Source organism: Callorhinus ursinus, unplaced genomic scaffold (genome assembly GCF_003265705.2).
Source record: "Callorhinus ursinus isolate GAN/ISIS: 27379988/994484 unplaced genomic scaffold, GSC_fseal_2.0 scaffold7, whole genome shotgun sequence".
Classification (NCBI taxonomy): domain Eukaryota; kingdom Metazoa; phylum Chordata; class Mammalia; order Carnivora; family Otariidae; genus Callorhinus; species Callorhinus ursinus.
The window spans coordinates 75,718,900-75,734,576 of NW_027397069.1; positions in this window are offsets into that span (position 1 = coordinate 75,718,900).

A 15,677-nucleotide genomic window follows, 5' to 3' on the forward strand; every position below is an offset into this window, starting at 1 on the left:
GGAAGAAAGGGAATGCCACTGAGTCTGGGGACGTCAATAAAACAGTTTTCTGTTTTGCCATTTTTTCCCTCCTTTAGAGCTGTTGAAAAGTTGGGAGATAAATGTCTGAGTGCAAGGGCGCCTGGGTGGCTCAGTCATTAAGGGTCTGCCTTCGGCTCAGGTCATGATCACAGGTCCTGGGATCGAGGCCCGCATTGGGCTCCCCGCTCGGCGGGAAGCTTGCTTCTCCCTCTCCCGTACCCCCTGCTTGTGTTCCCTCTCTAGCTGTGTCTCTGTCAAATAAATTAATAAAATTTTTAAAAAATAAAAAAAATAAATGTCTAAGTGTAGTATTTGGGAATGACTTAAAAATTTTCCAATTTACATTATGGTACAGCTTTAATAACATGTTACAGTGGTACATGTCATCTAACATCTACAAGGAGGACAAATACATTGAGTCAACTCAGGTTAGCCAAAGTTCTAAGGTAATTTTTTCTATATAGCTAATATGTACTATGTGAAATACAAGAGTATGTGTGTATGTTTTTTGGTTTTTTTTAAAGCCCAGAGCTGGGTTTGAATTTACGACCTGAGCTGAGATCAAGAGTCAGATTCGTAACTGACTGAGTCACCCAGGTGCCTTTAAGTGTATTTTAGTATTTACTTGAACGATAGTTAAGTTTTCTTTCTACTCAATAGTGTGGAAAGAGAATTGATTTTTAAGACCATTAATTGCTGTTTGAACTAATTTTTATAAGTTTTTCATAAATTTTTCCCCAGCATTCAGTATCTTCACCATTTCATTAGAATTTCCCATGCTCATCATCCTACCTTTAGCTCCCCTCCTCATCCCAGGATTCTCCCTAGAGGCTCGCTTTTTTCTGCTCCAATCTGAGCTATTGCTGTCTAGAACAGCTGCAGCAAACTCTACCTGACAGAACCTCAGTGCTCTTCTGGATTGTATGTGCTCTTAGCTGCATCATCATTAAATGAACACTTGAGAATTTGGCAAGCAACTATTGCTTTCTTGTTTGTTCTTTAATAGTTATTTTCTTTTGGATAATGCTTGAAGATATGCACACACAGTGGCATGGGTGCTAGTACTACAATGAGTTTTTTGTTTTCTAGAATTTTATCACGTCGTTAAATATAACTTAGGTATTAAAATGCTAATTTATTTTTTAAATGATCTGTTTTGGTTTTTTTTTAAAGATTTTATTTATTTGACAGAGATAGCAAGAGCAGGAACACAAGCAGGGGGAGTGGGAGAGGGAGAAGCAGGCTTCCCGCCGAGCAGGGAGCCGGATGCGGGGCTCGATCCCAGGACCCTGGGATCATGACCTGAGCCGAAGGCAATCACTTAACTGACTGAGCCACCCTCAGGTGCCCCTAAAATGCTAATTTAATGTATGTGCATTGTTGCTGTCATAATTGGATATGTGTATACATGTATTTGGTCAATAAGATAAATGATTTTTTATTTATTTTAAAGATTTTGTTTATTTGACAGAGGCAGCGAGAGAGGGAACACAAGCAGGGGCAGTGGGAGAGGGAGAAGCAGGCTTCCCGCTGAGCAGGGATCCCAATGTGGGGCTCGATCCCAGGACCTGGGATCATGACCTGAGCTGAAGGCAGACACTTAACAACTGAGCCACCCAGGCGCCCCAAAATAAATGATTTTTAAAAAATGGATAGGGCCTATGAATAAATTGTAAAGAATTATATCATTGTTATATTTGGGAAGAGCCTAGGTTAGTATAAGATAGAAGTGGTCATAGATCATGAATCACTAATTCTACAGTACGTGCTGTTGACATGGAACATCAGTTCCATTCATTAAGTATTTGCTATATTGAAGACTTAAAGCAGCGAATGTGGGGTAGATACAAGGTGTTCCTATTACTGAGCAATTCCAAACCCTAGTGGCAGAGGTTGGAATACAGTAACAATAATTATGATACAGTGATGAAGAAAAGGCCTAAGGGAAAACAAGAAGATGGTAAACATCAGTGGGGCAGCACCTTTGAATAATTTGAGACTTGGATTACGTTTACATGACTTGGGAGGCAGGCGGAAGAAAAGGAAAAGAGCACACATGAATATAAAATACGTCTTGGAATCTTATCAGTAAAAATGCATTTTGGTGTGATTGACTTGGAGCATCTTATGCAGTAGGTCATCATGTATTCCATTACCCATTTAAAAATAAATAACCTTCTGTGTGTTCAGCTGAATGGTGGTGATCGGTATGTTTGGGTGACTTCACTTACTACATATGAGACTTGTCCAAAATTAAGTGTTACAGAGAGTTTGGAGAGGAGAAATGAGTGGAAGATAAACTAATTGGGAAGGATGAGAACGTTAAATGACCATTCAGAACAAAAGGGGGAGAATTGTTTATCTTAATGAGTATGTCCAAGGATTTGGCGAGGTAGAAGTGCCTGAGTATCATCTTCAAGATGAATTAAAAATTGTCTTTGGGAGCAGGTGCAATCAAAGAAGACCCATTATGAACAAAGACTGGGAGCTGATAAATGTGCGTGAGGCTGGTAGTAATCCACAATTAGAGTAGAAAACTAATCAGATCTTACTCCATGGCAAGATATATTGGAAGTGTTTTGGCCAGAGAATGGTGGTGGTCAGGTTTGTATTTTAGTAAAACTACATTGTGGGAAGGGTGCATTTGTAGTAACTCAGACTGTGGGCAAGAAAACCAGTTTTTATATGGTATTTGGATTGGAAAGGAGGAATATAAGACCCTAATTAATTACAAAGTGGTCAGGGCTTTGTGGTTAATTGGTTGTGGGGGGCTGTTATCTGGAAGAAAGCAAGGATGACTAGTTTTTAACCAATGGCAGGTGGTTTTGGTGCTACAGCTTCGAAGAATAGAGCAGCAGATCAGGATGGAAGGCTTCAGATTCTTGTGACATCTCGTAAGTGTTTTCAGCATGAAAAATTGTGATGCTTAGGAAAAGGTCTTGGCTCAAGAATTTTGTTGTCAACAAAGTAAGCAATAATTGATAAATGAAAGTATGAGAAAAATAGTTCACCAGTGCAAAATTTATATAGGTTAAGGGGGCTACCATATCCTCTAACCACCTATGTAGATGGAGCTGTTTAGGTAGACTTTGAAGGGCTCGGTGAACTGAGTTTCATACTGGAATACATTTCATCCATAAATACTGCAGTTGTGTGCATTAGTTACAGAAACAAGCCTGTTAAAGAAATGGACATTTACTAAATATTTCAATCATATTTGGTCATGGTCAGTGGTCAGCAGAAGGAAATGCGGAAACCAGAGGTAGACTAACTTGTCTTACTCCTCAAACTTAAGTTTGAATTACCTAAGTAAGCCCTATATTATAGCCATCATTCAAATACTTGTTTGAAATCTAGAAATAATCCTTAGCACACTATTGTACTTTAGAAAGCATTAACACCTAATAAAAATCAACTAGCCTTCAAATACTATTGATACATAAACCACACAATATATTTTTGAATTATTTGAATAATATGCATCTGGTATGCAGACGTGGAAATACAATATGCTATGTAGTGAAAGTAAATTTCTCCATGCTTTGTCTACCAGTCGCCCGTCTTCTCTGTTCAGGTGTATTCATTGTTATTTCTTGTGTATCCTTCCAGAAGTTTCTATGTACTCACAGGCATATTTGTATACATTCTTAATGCATATGCAAGGACACTGTACACACTTATGCCATTTACTTATTTCCTCGCAGTATTCTGTTTTGGAGATTGTTCCAAATAAATGCATATGTGTGTGAGAGAGATCCCTTGTTTTTACACCTCTTGCTAGGTCATTGTTAGGTATGTTCCAGATCTTTTTTGGTCAGTGATTAATTGATGTTTCCTCTTCCCCCCCCCGAGCCCCCCCTCCCCATTATATGCTCTAAAGTATGTCTTTGGGCATGTATTATGAAGCATATATATGAATGTATATGTAGGATAAAATTTCTACCAGTTAAATTGCTTGGTCACTGGGTATATATATTTTTGAAGTTTTTTTTGGAGGTTCCTTATCCTAACTAAAGACAATGAGAATTTAACTTTATTCCCTGTAGTCCCCAACCAAATGCATGAAGTCAGTAAAGATCAGAGATTAATAAAATCTGGTGGGATTGTTTTAGGTAATAATAGTAAGTTTTAGAATAAAAATCATGTAATTGCACTTGGAAGAACTTTGAAGTGTAAAGCTGGCTCATAAGAATTCTGGGAATTAGAGACCTAAAGTCTTGTGTCTTAAATATTAGATCACATTAAATAGTTGCCTGTTTAATTAAATAAACTGTATTAATGTCTTTGAGAGTTATCAATAGGTTAGATTTTTTTAAAAAAAGATTTGGAGAGAGAGAGAGTTGGGGGGGAAGTAGGAGAGAAGGTGAGAGAGAATCTCAAGCAGATACCTTGCTGAACGTGGAGCCCAGTATGGGGCTCGATCTCACAACCCTGAGATCACGACCCGAGCCAAAACCAAGAGTCAGATGAGCCTCCCAGTGCCCCAATATGTTAGATTTTTAAAATGACATGGTGAACATGAACAGTTTGCCTTATGAGAGGTATTACACTGAATTTAATATGGCTTAGTTTTTTTGTGATAGAGAAGGAGGGCATGAGACTCAAATTCAGAAATTTTTCATTTAAAAAATTTCCACAGTTCTGCAGTGGTGGGAATGGGCATTAACTTTGCTGTGCCCAAATAGCTAACTTGGATTTTGTTTCTTAAATATCAAGAATAGGAAGAACCAGGGGCGCCTGGGTAGCTCAGTCGTTAAGTGTCTGCCTTCGGCTCAGGTCATGATCCCAGGGTCCAGGGATCGAGCCCCGCATCAGGCTCCCTGCTCTGTGGGAAGCCTGCTTCCCCCTCCCACTTCCCTGCTTGTGTTCCCTCTCTCACTGTGTATCTGTCAAATAAATAAAATCCTAAAAAAAAAAAAGAATAGGAAGAACCATACAATTTTCTAGAAGAATTCCCATCTTTGGTGTTCATATTACAATATCACTTTGAATTTCAAATCTTATATTATTTGGAAGTACTGGAGGGAGATAGATACTTCATTTATAAACCAAAAAGGATGGAGGCTCTAAGCTATATTTTAGATTAGCTCTACTTAGAACTAATAAAAAAATTAAAAGACAATTCTATACATTCCCAAGGAATTGTGGTTTTTTTTAAAGGATTTTATTTTGAATTTGGAATTGTGGTTTTTATTCAGCAAATTATTATGTAAAATTAAAGACTTCATAGCAAAATGAAATGATTTTTTGAATAAAAAATATCTTCAGATAGTAACTTTAAACAATTATGTATACATTGTTTGCCCAAGGACTTAAATGAGCAGTTTGCTGTTTGCAGAACCAAAATCTCCTTGGTCAGAGGTCATTTATTCCACCTATATACTTCAACATTCGTCATAATTGTGAAGTATTATCTCTCCAAGGTATGACTGGAGAATAAACATTGTTTTGTTTCACCACATATTGTAGTTACTAGACTTCTTAAATATTTGTTGAGCACATACTGTAGCAGTACTAGGGACTATTCTGACTGTTCTAATAAACACGGGATACAACTGGGCTAGGGAAACGGATGTGTCCATTTTAGTTAGGATGGTTGGGAATGCTTCTCTGAGGGGACACTTGAGCTGATTGATACCTGAATAATCAGAAGGAGGGGACTTGCAATGTTGGAGGTGCTGAAGGTGAACCCAGTTCAAACTGAGGGGTTTTTCATTTATAGCATGGAATAGGAAAATGTCTTTTGCGGCTGGAATTAAGTGAACAAGGCAGGAGTGTTTCTTAACCCTTTTTTTTCCTTAATTGACCCCCCCATGGCCCCCATGAAATTTTTTTGACCCCCCTCATGAAATTTTAACTCAGCTATTTGTGTACTATAAATATATCTGTTATATCTATGCTTTTATACATTAAAAGAGATTTTTGCCCTCCACTGCTCCCACCTTCAACTAATTTCTCCCTCTTGGGGGCAGTACTACCCCACTGAGAACGCAAGATGTAGAGCAGTGTATGCCGTAGTGAATAGTTGAGATTTTTTTTCTTGATGAGAAATCATCATGAAGGCTTGGGTCAGGTAGTGACATGATACAGTTTATGTATTAGAAAAGAATTTTAGCTACTCATGGAGACTAGACTGAAAGAGAGCCAGAATAAAAAGTAGGCATGCCAATTAGACCAGTAGAGAGGTGAAAGGTAATGGTGGCTTGGTCTTCAAAGATTATTGTTAAAGAGATAAGGAAGATTAGAGAGACCAAAAGAGGGGAGAGAATAAATGGATGTAGCATTAATGGTCATAAAGTATGTCTACATATGATATTGATGAAAGCTTGGGGAATAGTGTGCCCTCCCAAGTTACAAAGAGAGGTTGCCTATAGAACCCAGTGAAGTGAAGGAAGGAAATGACCCTTGGGAAATGAGAAACTTGTCTGATTTTTACCCTTGTTAACATTTGAAGTTTATTTTTCAGTAGATTATAACACAGTTTAGAATGGTCAAAACTCTATTTATTTCAACTTTCTGTTTTTTATTTTCTCAGTAGGAATGTGCCCCCATATTTTGTGCCTTCCATTCCAGACTGGGAAGTCTTTAAAAGCCTGCCTGTTCTTTTGTGTTCTGCTGCAGTAGTGGTGGTTATTAGTATGTGAACATTTTCAGTTAAAGTTTCTGTTAGAATTAAATGATTCTTACCTAATAGACAATTCTTGGACCCTCTGACTTATTGAGGGTTAGTATTGTGAATTCCCCAAGGCAAAAGGACTCATACAGGTGCTTACTGCAATTTGTTGAGTCAGTGAACAGGCTGTTTTTCCAAGATCATAATGGAAGTTATTAGAACCCAAATGAGATTTTATACCACAGTTTTGTCTCAAAATTGAATGAATGCAAAATTACTGGGAATGTTTAACAAACCCTGATGGTGACTGAAAATGGGAAATAGCATAAGTAGCATAAGTGGTTTTAAAAAGGAACTGCAGAGGGGTACGTGGGTGGCTCAGTCGGTTAAGCATCTGCCTTCAGCTTAAGTCATGATCTCAGGGTCCTGGGATTGAGCCCTGTATCCAGCTCCCTGCTTGGTGGGGAGTCTGCTTCTCCCTCTCCCTCTACCTCTCCCCACTGCTCATGCTCTCTCTCTCTCTCAAATAAATAAATTAAAAAACAAAAAGGGACTGCAGGGAGTTCTGAGGTTCACACACCATTCAGATCCTGTAACTCCTTGCCAAGGGGAGACATGAAGGCCTCCTGGGCTCTGATGAGACACAGTGCAGTGCATCTGGAGCTTTTGCTGATTGGGAGTATGTTGCATTTACAAATGATCTGGAGGCACAAAACGTTTGAGAAGTGAGATTTATGACTTTATTTTCAATGCCTTGTTTTTGTGTTTTTTGGTGTTTCTATAGCCTAATTTCTCAAACACAGTGGTAATCAAACAGGAAATTTTGCACATTTTTAAAATGTGACCAAAATTTTTAAAAAAAATTTTATTTAGGGGCACCTGGGTGACTCGGTTGGTTAAGTGTCTGCCTTCGGCCCAGGTCATGACCCCAGGGTCCTGGGATCGAGCCCCCATCTCGGGCTCCTTGATCAGTGGGGAGCCTGCTTCTCCCTCTCCCACTCCCCCTGCTTGTGTTCCCTCTCTCTCTGTCAAATAAATAAAGAAAATCTTAAAAACAAATTTAGTTATTCATTTATTTAGAGTGTGTGTCTGAGTGGGGGATGGGCAGAGGGAGAGGCAGAGACTCTCCAGCAGACTCTGCGCTGATCCTGACACAGGGCTCAATCCCAGGACTCCGAGATCATGCCAAGAGTCAGAGGCTCAACCCACTGAGCCCCCCCAGTGACCAAAATTTTTAACTTGTCTGTTTTTAGAATTTTCAATCCCTTTTTTAGAACATGTGTTGGCATCTTGTGTCCAGGACAAAGTATTTTCTTCAGTGATTTAGTTGAGCACCTGTTTTCTACCCTACATTTAAATAAATTTAGATAATCAACAGATAACAGTGCAGATTATACTTGAATGATGTTTAAGTAATTTCTCCCCAGTGTAACATTTGATATTTACTGCATGTGAACATGTAGTGGATTCTTTTTTTTTTATTTTTTTTTACTATATATATCTTTTAATTTTTTAAGTTAACATATAATTAATTATTTGTTTCAGGGGTACAGGTCTGTGATTCATCATTCTTAACACCCAGCGCTCACCACACCTACCCTCCCCAGTGTCCATCACCCAGCCACCTCATCCCCCCGTCCCCCAGCAACCCTCAGTTTGTTTCCTGAGATTAAGAGTCTCTTATAACTGGTTTGTCTCCCTCTCTGGTTTCATCTTATTTCATTTTTCCCTCCCTTCCCTATGGATCCTCTGCCTTTCTCCGCATATCAGTGAGATCATTTGATAATTATCTTTCCCTGATTGACTTATTTTGCTTAGCATAATATCCTCTAGTTCCATCCACGTCGTTGTAAATGGCAGTATTTCATTTTTTTGATGGCTGAGTAATATTCCAGTGTGTGTGTGTGTGTGTGTGTGTGTGTGTGTGTGTCTGTGTATGTGTGTGTATATACCACATCTTCTTTATCCATTCATCTATCGATGGACGTCTGGGCTCTTTCCATAGTTTGGCTATTGCGGACATTGCTGCTATAAACATTGAGGTGCATGTGTCCCTTCGGATCATTACATCTCTATCTTTGGGGTAAATACCCAGTAGTGCAAATTGCTGGGTCGTAGGGTAGCTTTATTTTCAACTTTTTGAGGAACCTCCATACTGTTTTTCCAGAGTGGCTGCACCAGCTTGCATTCCCACAACAGTGTAGGAAGGTTCCCCTTTCTCCCTGCAGTGGATTCTGCAAGAAGTGTTTCTCTTAAAGTTGATTTATTTGTTCTCTTCAAAGTAGGTAACAGTAACAGTTATTTTGTGTGGTTTTAAGTACATGGTGAAAAATAGACTTGAATATTATTTGCTAGTTAATTTCCAGTGCTTTTTTCATTATATATATGAACATGGTTGATACATTAAATATCAGTTTACTTGAAATACTGAACTTTTTAAAGAAAATAGTGCAAGCCATACAGGTAAGTTCATAATAACCGTCTTTTGAACTAAAAATGCAATTTATTTTACTGTACTCCAACTTGTTTTAAAAAACTTAACCCTGGGGCTCCTCAGACTCTTGATCTTAGAGTTGTGAGTTTGGGTCCCACATTGGGCATAGAGATTACTTAAAAAAAAAAAAACATAAAAAACTTAACCCTGATTAAGCAATGATCAAGGATATGTTTTCTTTGGCTTTGGGGCAGGGGTGCTTGAGAAATCTTAGGTGATCACAGGTTAGTGTTGCTTTTTTTGTTTGTTTGATTGAAATGCCTTTGTAGGAATTTGGGGACGAAATTAAGTTGGAAATTTTTCAGTGGTGTCTTTCAGTCACTAGCCATTGTTGACCTCATCACATTGCCTTGCAAAATATATACAGGTCTGGGACATTGAAACTGAGTTAGTGGGCGCCTGGGTGGCTCAGTCGTTAAGCATCTGCCTTCGGCTCAGGTCATGATCCAGGGTCCTGGGATCAAGCCCCACATCCGGCTCCCTGCTCTGTGGGAAGCCTGCTTCTCCCTCTCCCACTCCCCCTGCTTGTGTTCCTGCTCTCGCTATCTCTCTCTCTGTCAAATAAATAAATAAAATCTTAAAAAAAAAAAAAAGAAACTGAGTTAGTTATAACTTTTCTTAGAGATTTCTAAGAATTAATTATGTATGATAAAAGTCACCAATTTGTACTTACTGATTTCATATGAGTGCTTGACCTTTGGAGAAAAGATGGTGTGTGTATAATATATATCTTATATATATATCACATATATCATATATATCAGTAAACTTTTCCTAAAAAATCTGGTTGTCCTCAATAAAGCTGAAAAGCCTAAATATTTTTTCTTTAATATTTTCTAGATTTCAGTGTTATTTAACAGTGTTTATAAATTATTCTTACCTGTTTACTCAAACAAGACCTTATTTTATGTACTTATTTCTTAATTTTGAGTTCTAATCTTTTTCTGATTCTTTAATTTAAAAAAACTTCAAATCCCGGGGTGCCTGGCAGGCTCAGTCTGTGTAACATGTGACCCTTGATCTCAGAGTTGTGAGTTTGGACCCCACTTTGAGTGTAGAGATTACTTAAATAATCTTGGGAAAAAATAAACCTTAAAATCCTGCTTTTTAAAAATTTGGAATAGCCTGTCAGTTAAATTTGTGAGTTTTGTTTGGTTTGACAGCCTCATTTTTCATAAACCTATCTAAGGGGCTCCTTTCCACGCAGTACGTCCTGCATCAAAGCAACCACTGTTTTATTTTGATGACCACAGATTAGTTCTGCCTGTTTTTGAAAAATGTAAATGGAATCATAGAATGTATACTCTTTGCGTCTGGCTTCTTTCATTCAACATAGTGTTTTTGAGATTCATCTGTGTTGTTGCAAACATCAGCAGTTGGTTCTCTCTTATTGCTGCATAGTGTACCATTAAGTGAATATGCCAAATTTTTTTTATCCAGTGTCCTGTTGATATATTCTTGGGGTAGATTCCACTTTAGGGTTATTATGAATAAAGCTGCTATGAACATTCTTGTACAAGTCATTCACACATTACGTTTTTCTTGGGAAAAATATCGGAATGGAATTGCTGAGTATAGGGGATGTGTTTCTCAGAAACTGTCAAACAATTTTCCAAAGTGTCTGTCCTCCTTTATACTCCCATGAGCAGTGTACATGATTTCTGTTCTGCTCTACATTCTTGCCAGCACTCAGTATTGTCAAGTCATATTTGTTTTAGCCATTATAGTATGTAGAGGTGTATCATTGTGGTTTTTAATATGCTTTTACCTAGTAACTTTTCATATACTTTTTGGCTATGCGGATACCTTTTTATGTGAAGTATTTTTGCCTTTCATACCCTCATTGCTAGTCCTGCCCCCCCTTATCTGAGGGGGACACTTTAGAGAACCCCAGTGAATGCCTGAGCTGTGGATAGTACCAACTCTTAATAAAGAACTATGTTTTTTCCTGTATGTACATAACTATGATAAAGCCTAATTTACAAATTAGGCACAGGAGGAGATTAACAGCAATAACTAATAATAGAACAATGATAACAGTATATAGTAATAAAAGTTATATGAGTGTGATGTCTCTCAGAATGTCTTACTGTACTGTTACCTTTCTGGTGATGATGTGATACGCCTACGTGATGAAATGAAGTGAGGTAAACAATGTAGGCATGGTGAAGTAGCATTAGGCTATTATTGACCTTCTGACACAACGTCAGAAGAGGATCATCTGCTTCTGGACCACCGTTGAGTGTAGGTAGCTGAAACTAAAGAAAGCGACACTGTGGGTAAGGGGGAACGACTATCACTAGGATGTGTGGTTTCATTGCTCTCCGTTGTAAAACTCCATCTTTGTATAACCTGTGATGTAAAAAAACGATTAGAATTCTGGAAAGCCAGATGTTGAGAATGCAGAATTGAATGTTCATATTATGGACTTCTGCTTTTTGTAAAATACAGCTGGAAAATAGAAATTATTATGTAATTGAACTTTTATTATGATGTCTGGCATGCTAATGTGGGTAGAAGATACATGGGTTTGATTAAAAAAATCAGTTTGTCTTAAAGATTTTATTTATTTGAGAGAGAGCACAGGCGGGAGAGGAGCAGAGGGAGCAGGACAAGCAGGCTCCACACTGAACGCAGAGCCCAGTGTGGGGCGCGATCCCTTGACCCCGATCATAGCCTGAGCCAACACCAAGAGTCAGACACCCAACTGATTGAGCCACCCAGGTCCACCTTATTGCCAGTTTTCAATCCAAAAGAGGTGAAAATTTAAAATGTCAAAATTCTTTGTCTAACTTCCAACTGACTGTTCAGTTAACTGGAACTGTATTCTGTTATATCATTTGTTCATCAGTTGAAATTGTATTAAATCAAAAAGGATGAACTTGTAGAAGTATTGTCCCTTGTTTTAGAGATTTGCTACTTTCATGGGTGTTTACTCATTTCCTTGGGAGATGATGGCTTTTGAATTTTTGGCCTAATTTCTTTGGATATATTATTCACGTAATCACACACTGTTTCCCTATACTCTTTGAAGATATATTATTATTTTTATTTTTAAAGATTTATTTTAGAGCAAGAGAGTGCATGCTTTGCACAAGACAGAAGAGGCAGAGGGAGAGAGTGCCCAAGCAGACTCCCCACTGAGTGAGCAGCCCAATGTGGAGCTCGATCCCAGGACCCTGAGATCATAACCTGAGCTGAAATCAAGAGTTGGGACACCTAACCAACTGAGCCACCCAGGACCCCCAAAGATACATTTTGTTGCCTTTTTTTTTTTTTTTAAGATTTTATTTATTTATTTGACAGAGACACAGCGAGAGAAGGAACACAAGCAGGGGGAGTGGGAGAGGGAGAAGCAGCCTTCCCGCTGAGCCGGGAGCCAGACGCAGGGCTCGATCCCAGGACCCTGGGATCATGACTGGAGCCGAAGGCAGATAGCTTAACGACTGAGCCACCCAGGCGTCCCTATTCTTTGTTGCTTAAAGCGAATCTGTTAACATTGAAGTAAAATTATTTCAGTAAGGACTCGTTACATATTTTCACTGTTGTAAATTGCCTGTAATAGCATTCGGTTTATTGCTTTAGCAGCCAGTAGTGTGGTCTTTGTCATGAAAGCAAAGGATCATATTAGTTTGTGAGCTCTATTCCATATAAGCTCTCTCTGATGGTAATGTTTGACAACATGGATATCCTCCCACCTCCATACCTCAAACTTCAGAACATATGCTCCTCAGAAGGGAAACCCTGCTGCAGAGCATGCCAATAAAGAATGTGGCTCTTTCATGGTTGATAACATGGGAATCTACTTCAGAGGAAATCATTACCTTTTACGTTGATTTCTGGCCAGGCATTTTCAACATGAGCCATTGCTAAAATCCTGTTTCTTGGGTATTCACAATTTGTTTGTTGTAATTTGAACAGCTTTGTAGAGTATTGCCCCGCTTCTATGCTTGCTGAAGTATCTATATTTTATACATTCCTTTCTTAGAATGTACTATCATAATTTATATATTATATAATACAAATTATATGTAATGTAAGGATTGTGTACTCAGTGGAAAAGAATACCTTCTCTAACTCAAAGAGGGAAGAAAGGTGCATTGTTACATAATTGACTTACGAATTGGCCTTCAATGTTTTATTCTTTAAGAAAATCATCAGAAAATATTGTATGTTTCTGACTAATTAGGGTGTGGTTAGAGGAGCCGATTTTCACTCTTAACAACTCCTATGTTTTGGCATGGGAGGGTAAAATCAAACATGAACTTGTACGCAATTTTTATTGACTCAGTTTTATCCTAAGATCGAAAATGGACCACTTTCATCCAAAGTGGTATCATATAGTCTTTTACAGTTGTGCTTTAAGATTTCAATTGAGGGAGACCTTTTCTTTTAATGTAATTATTGGCCACCCCCAATATTTGACAGTATCACTTTGATAGAGACAGCTGTTCTTCAGCATCAGAAAATATATGTATCAACTGTCTAGGACTTTACAGACTTTAAATCCAAATTAGGAGTATCATGGAATGGATGTACATGTGTAGTAGCTCACTGTAATTCTTTTATTAGTGGTGATTACATTCCAATGTACAATAAACCTGGTCACTTCTTTGTAAGACCACTTTAAACAGAATGCTAGTGATTTCAAATATTGAATTCAGATATTAAGCCACGCTTTTAAAGACTAAATATTGGCAACTAAACTTGGATAATTCTAGAGATTACCTTTCTAGGTTTCAATATAGGCAATGAATGCTTTGTAAATGGCGGGTTCACATTTTTGAAAAGTTGAGAAGATAGAATTTTAATAGTCTGGTTGTGCAGTTTGGTTTATGCGTTCCATTCTTGTCTGCCTTAACTTTACTAAAGGCAATATAATTACAGAAGTACAAATATATACCAAACCAACTTTATTGACAGATAGGATCCTGCATAGTAGAATGCTACTTGTAGGTGGAAATGTATAAAAGATAATATTTTGTTGATTTTTGGTATGCCTTGTTTGAAAAAATATTTAAGGTTTTATAACTGGGACCATGGGTCCTGTTGGATCATTTGGAATCCCCTTAAATTACATGCAGAATTTTGTGTTCATATTTTTTTTACATGCAAATTTGGGGGTGGAGGGAACTGTTCATACTCCATCCAATTTTCAGATATATTTGAGACCCAAATGGGTTTTGCAAACTGTACTAATTTAGGGTATTTCTAGTATTTGCGGGTCATGTACCCTAATAGTTAAAAAAAATTGATCACAAATTTGAATATTTATTTCTAAACTGTAATTGTGTACTCTTGTACTATTCAGGTATGTTAAAAGAGACACTTTATAAGGATGAGATAATACACCTAAAACTGTATTCCAGTGAAAAGTCTGGGGCTAGTGCTCTCTCAATAACACTGGCCCAAGGAATTACTAGGATAGGTAAGTCTTTTTCTGATGGGGCACAGCTGACATATTTGTGTGCCCTGCCCTGGTACAAGCAGAATAAAATGTTGCAGATTAGGGTAGGGATCAGGATCCTATGTAGAATTTTGGATTATAAGATTTCAGGCAGTGGTGTGCTGAGGGATCAACAAGGCAGAAAAGAGGGCCTGCCTATGGAAATAAAAACTAAGGATTTAGCAAAATAATATTTTAAAATTATTAGCAGACTTGGGAAACTCAACTTCTAGGATTTAGTGGTGTAAATTTACACCATTCATAAAATTGAACTGATTTTTTTTTTTTAAAGAATTTATTTGACAGAGACAAAGTGAGAGCGGGAACACAAGCAGGTGGGAGAGGGAGAAGCAGGCCTCCGGTCGAGCAGGGAGCCCGATGTGGGGCTTGATCCCAGGACCCTGGGATCATGACCTGAGCCGAAGGCAGACACTTAACGACTGAGCCACCCAGGCGCCCCAAATTAAACTGAATTTTAAGTCTCTTGATACTCTCTAAGAAAATGAATTCAAAGGAAAATCTTTATCGAGTGGAAACTGATTACTGTTAAGAACTTTATGATTTAACACTTCCGCCATTTTATTGATTATTGAAACTGGCTAAATTTGATTTTTTTGTATTCCTAGGAGGGCGAAAGAAAACATGGATGAAGCTTCCTGAATTTCGGCTTCTGGCATGAATCAAGTTCAGAGACTAGGAAGTGCTGGTGTCATTATTTCCTTTCAGGTGAGTCATTGTTAAAACATTGTTCCTTGCTTCTGTTTCCTTAGCCATACTTCCTGATCCTGACTTTGCTGACTTCATGAACATATGTCATGGTCCCCATGCTTTGAGATAGTGGAATGTTAGTGAATAGTTTACAGTGGGAGCTGAAACCTCTGCTTCTCTGCCTGTATTAAGGGACCCCCAGGGTTGCTGCTCTTTTCTCTGAGCAAAGTTGGAGGCTAGTTTTATCTCCAGATTGCCCTCGTCTTTCTTCACGGTTAGTTATTTGTCTTCAGGTAAAAATGAACTGAAGAGTAGAAATGACATATTAAACAGGTCTTTACTAAGAAAAGAAATTCCCTCTTGGTGTTTAGTGATCCCAAGTCTAGAAGTCTTAA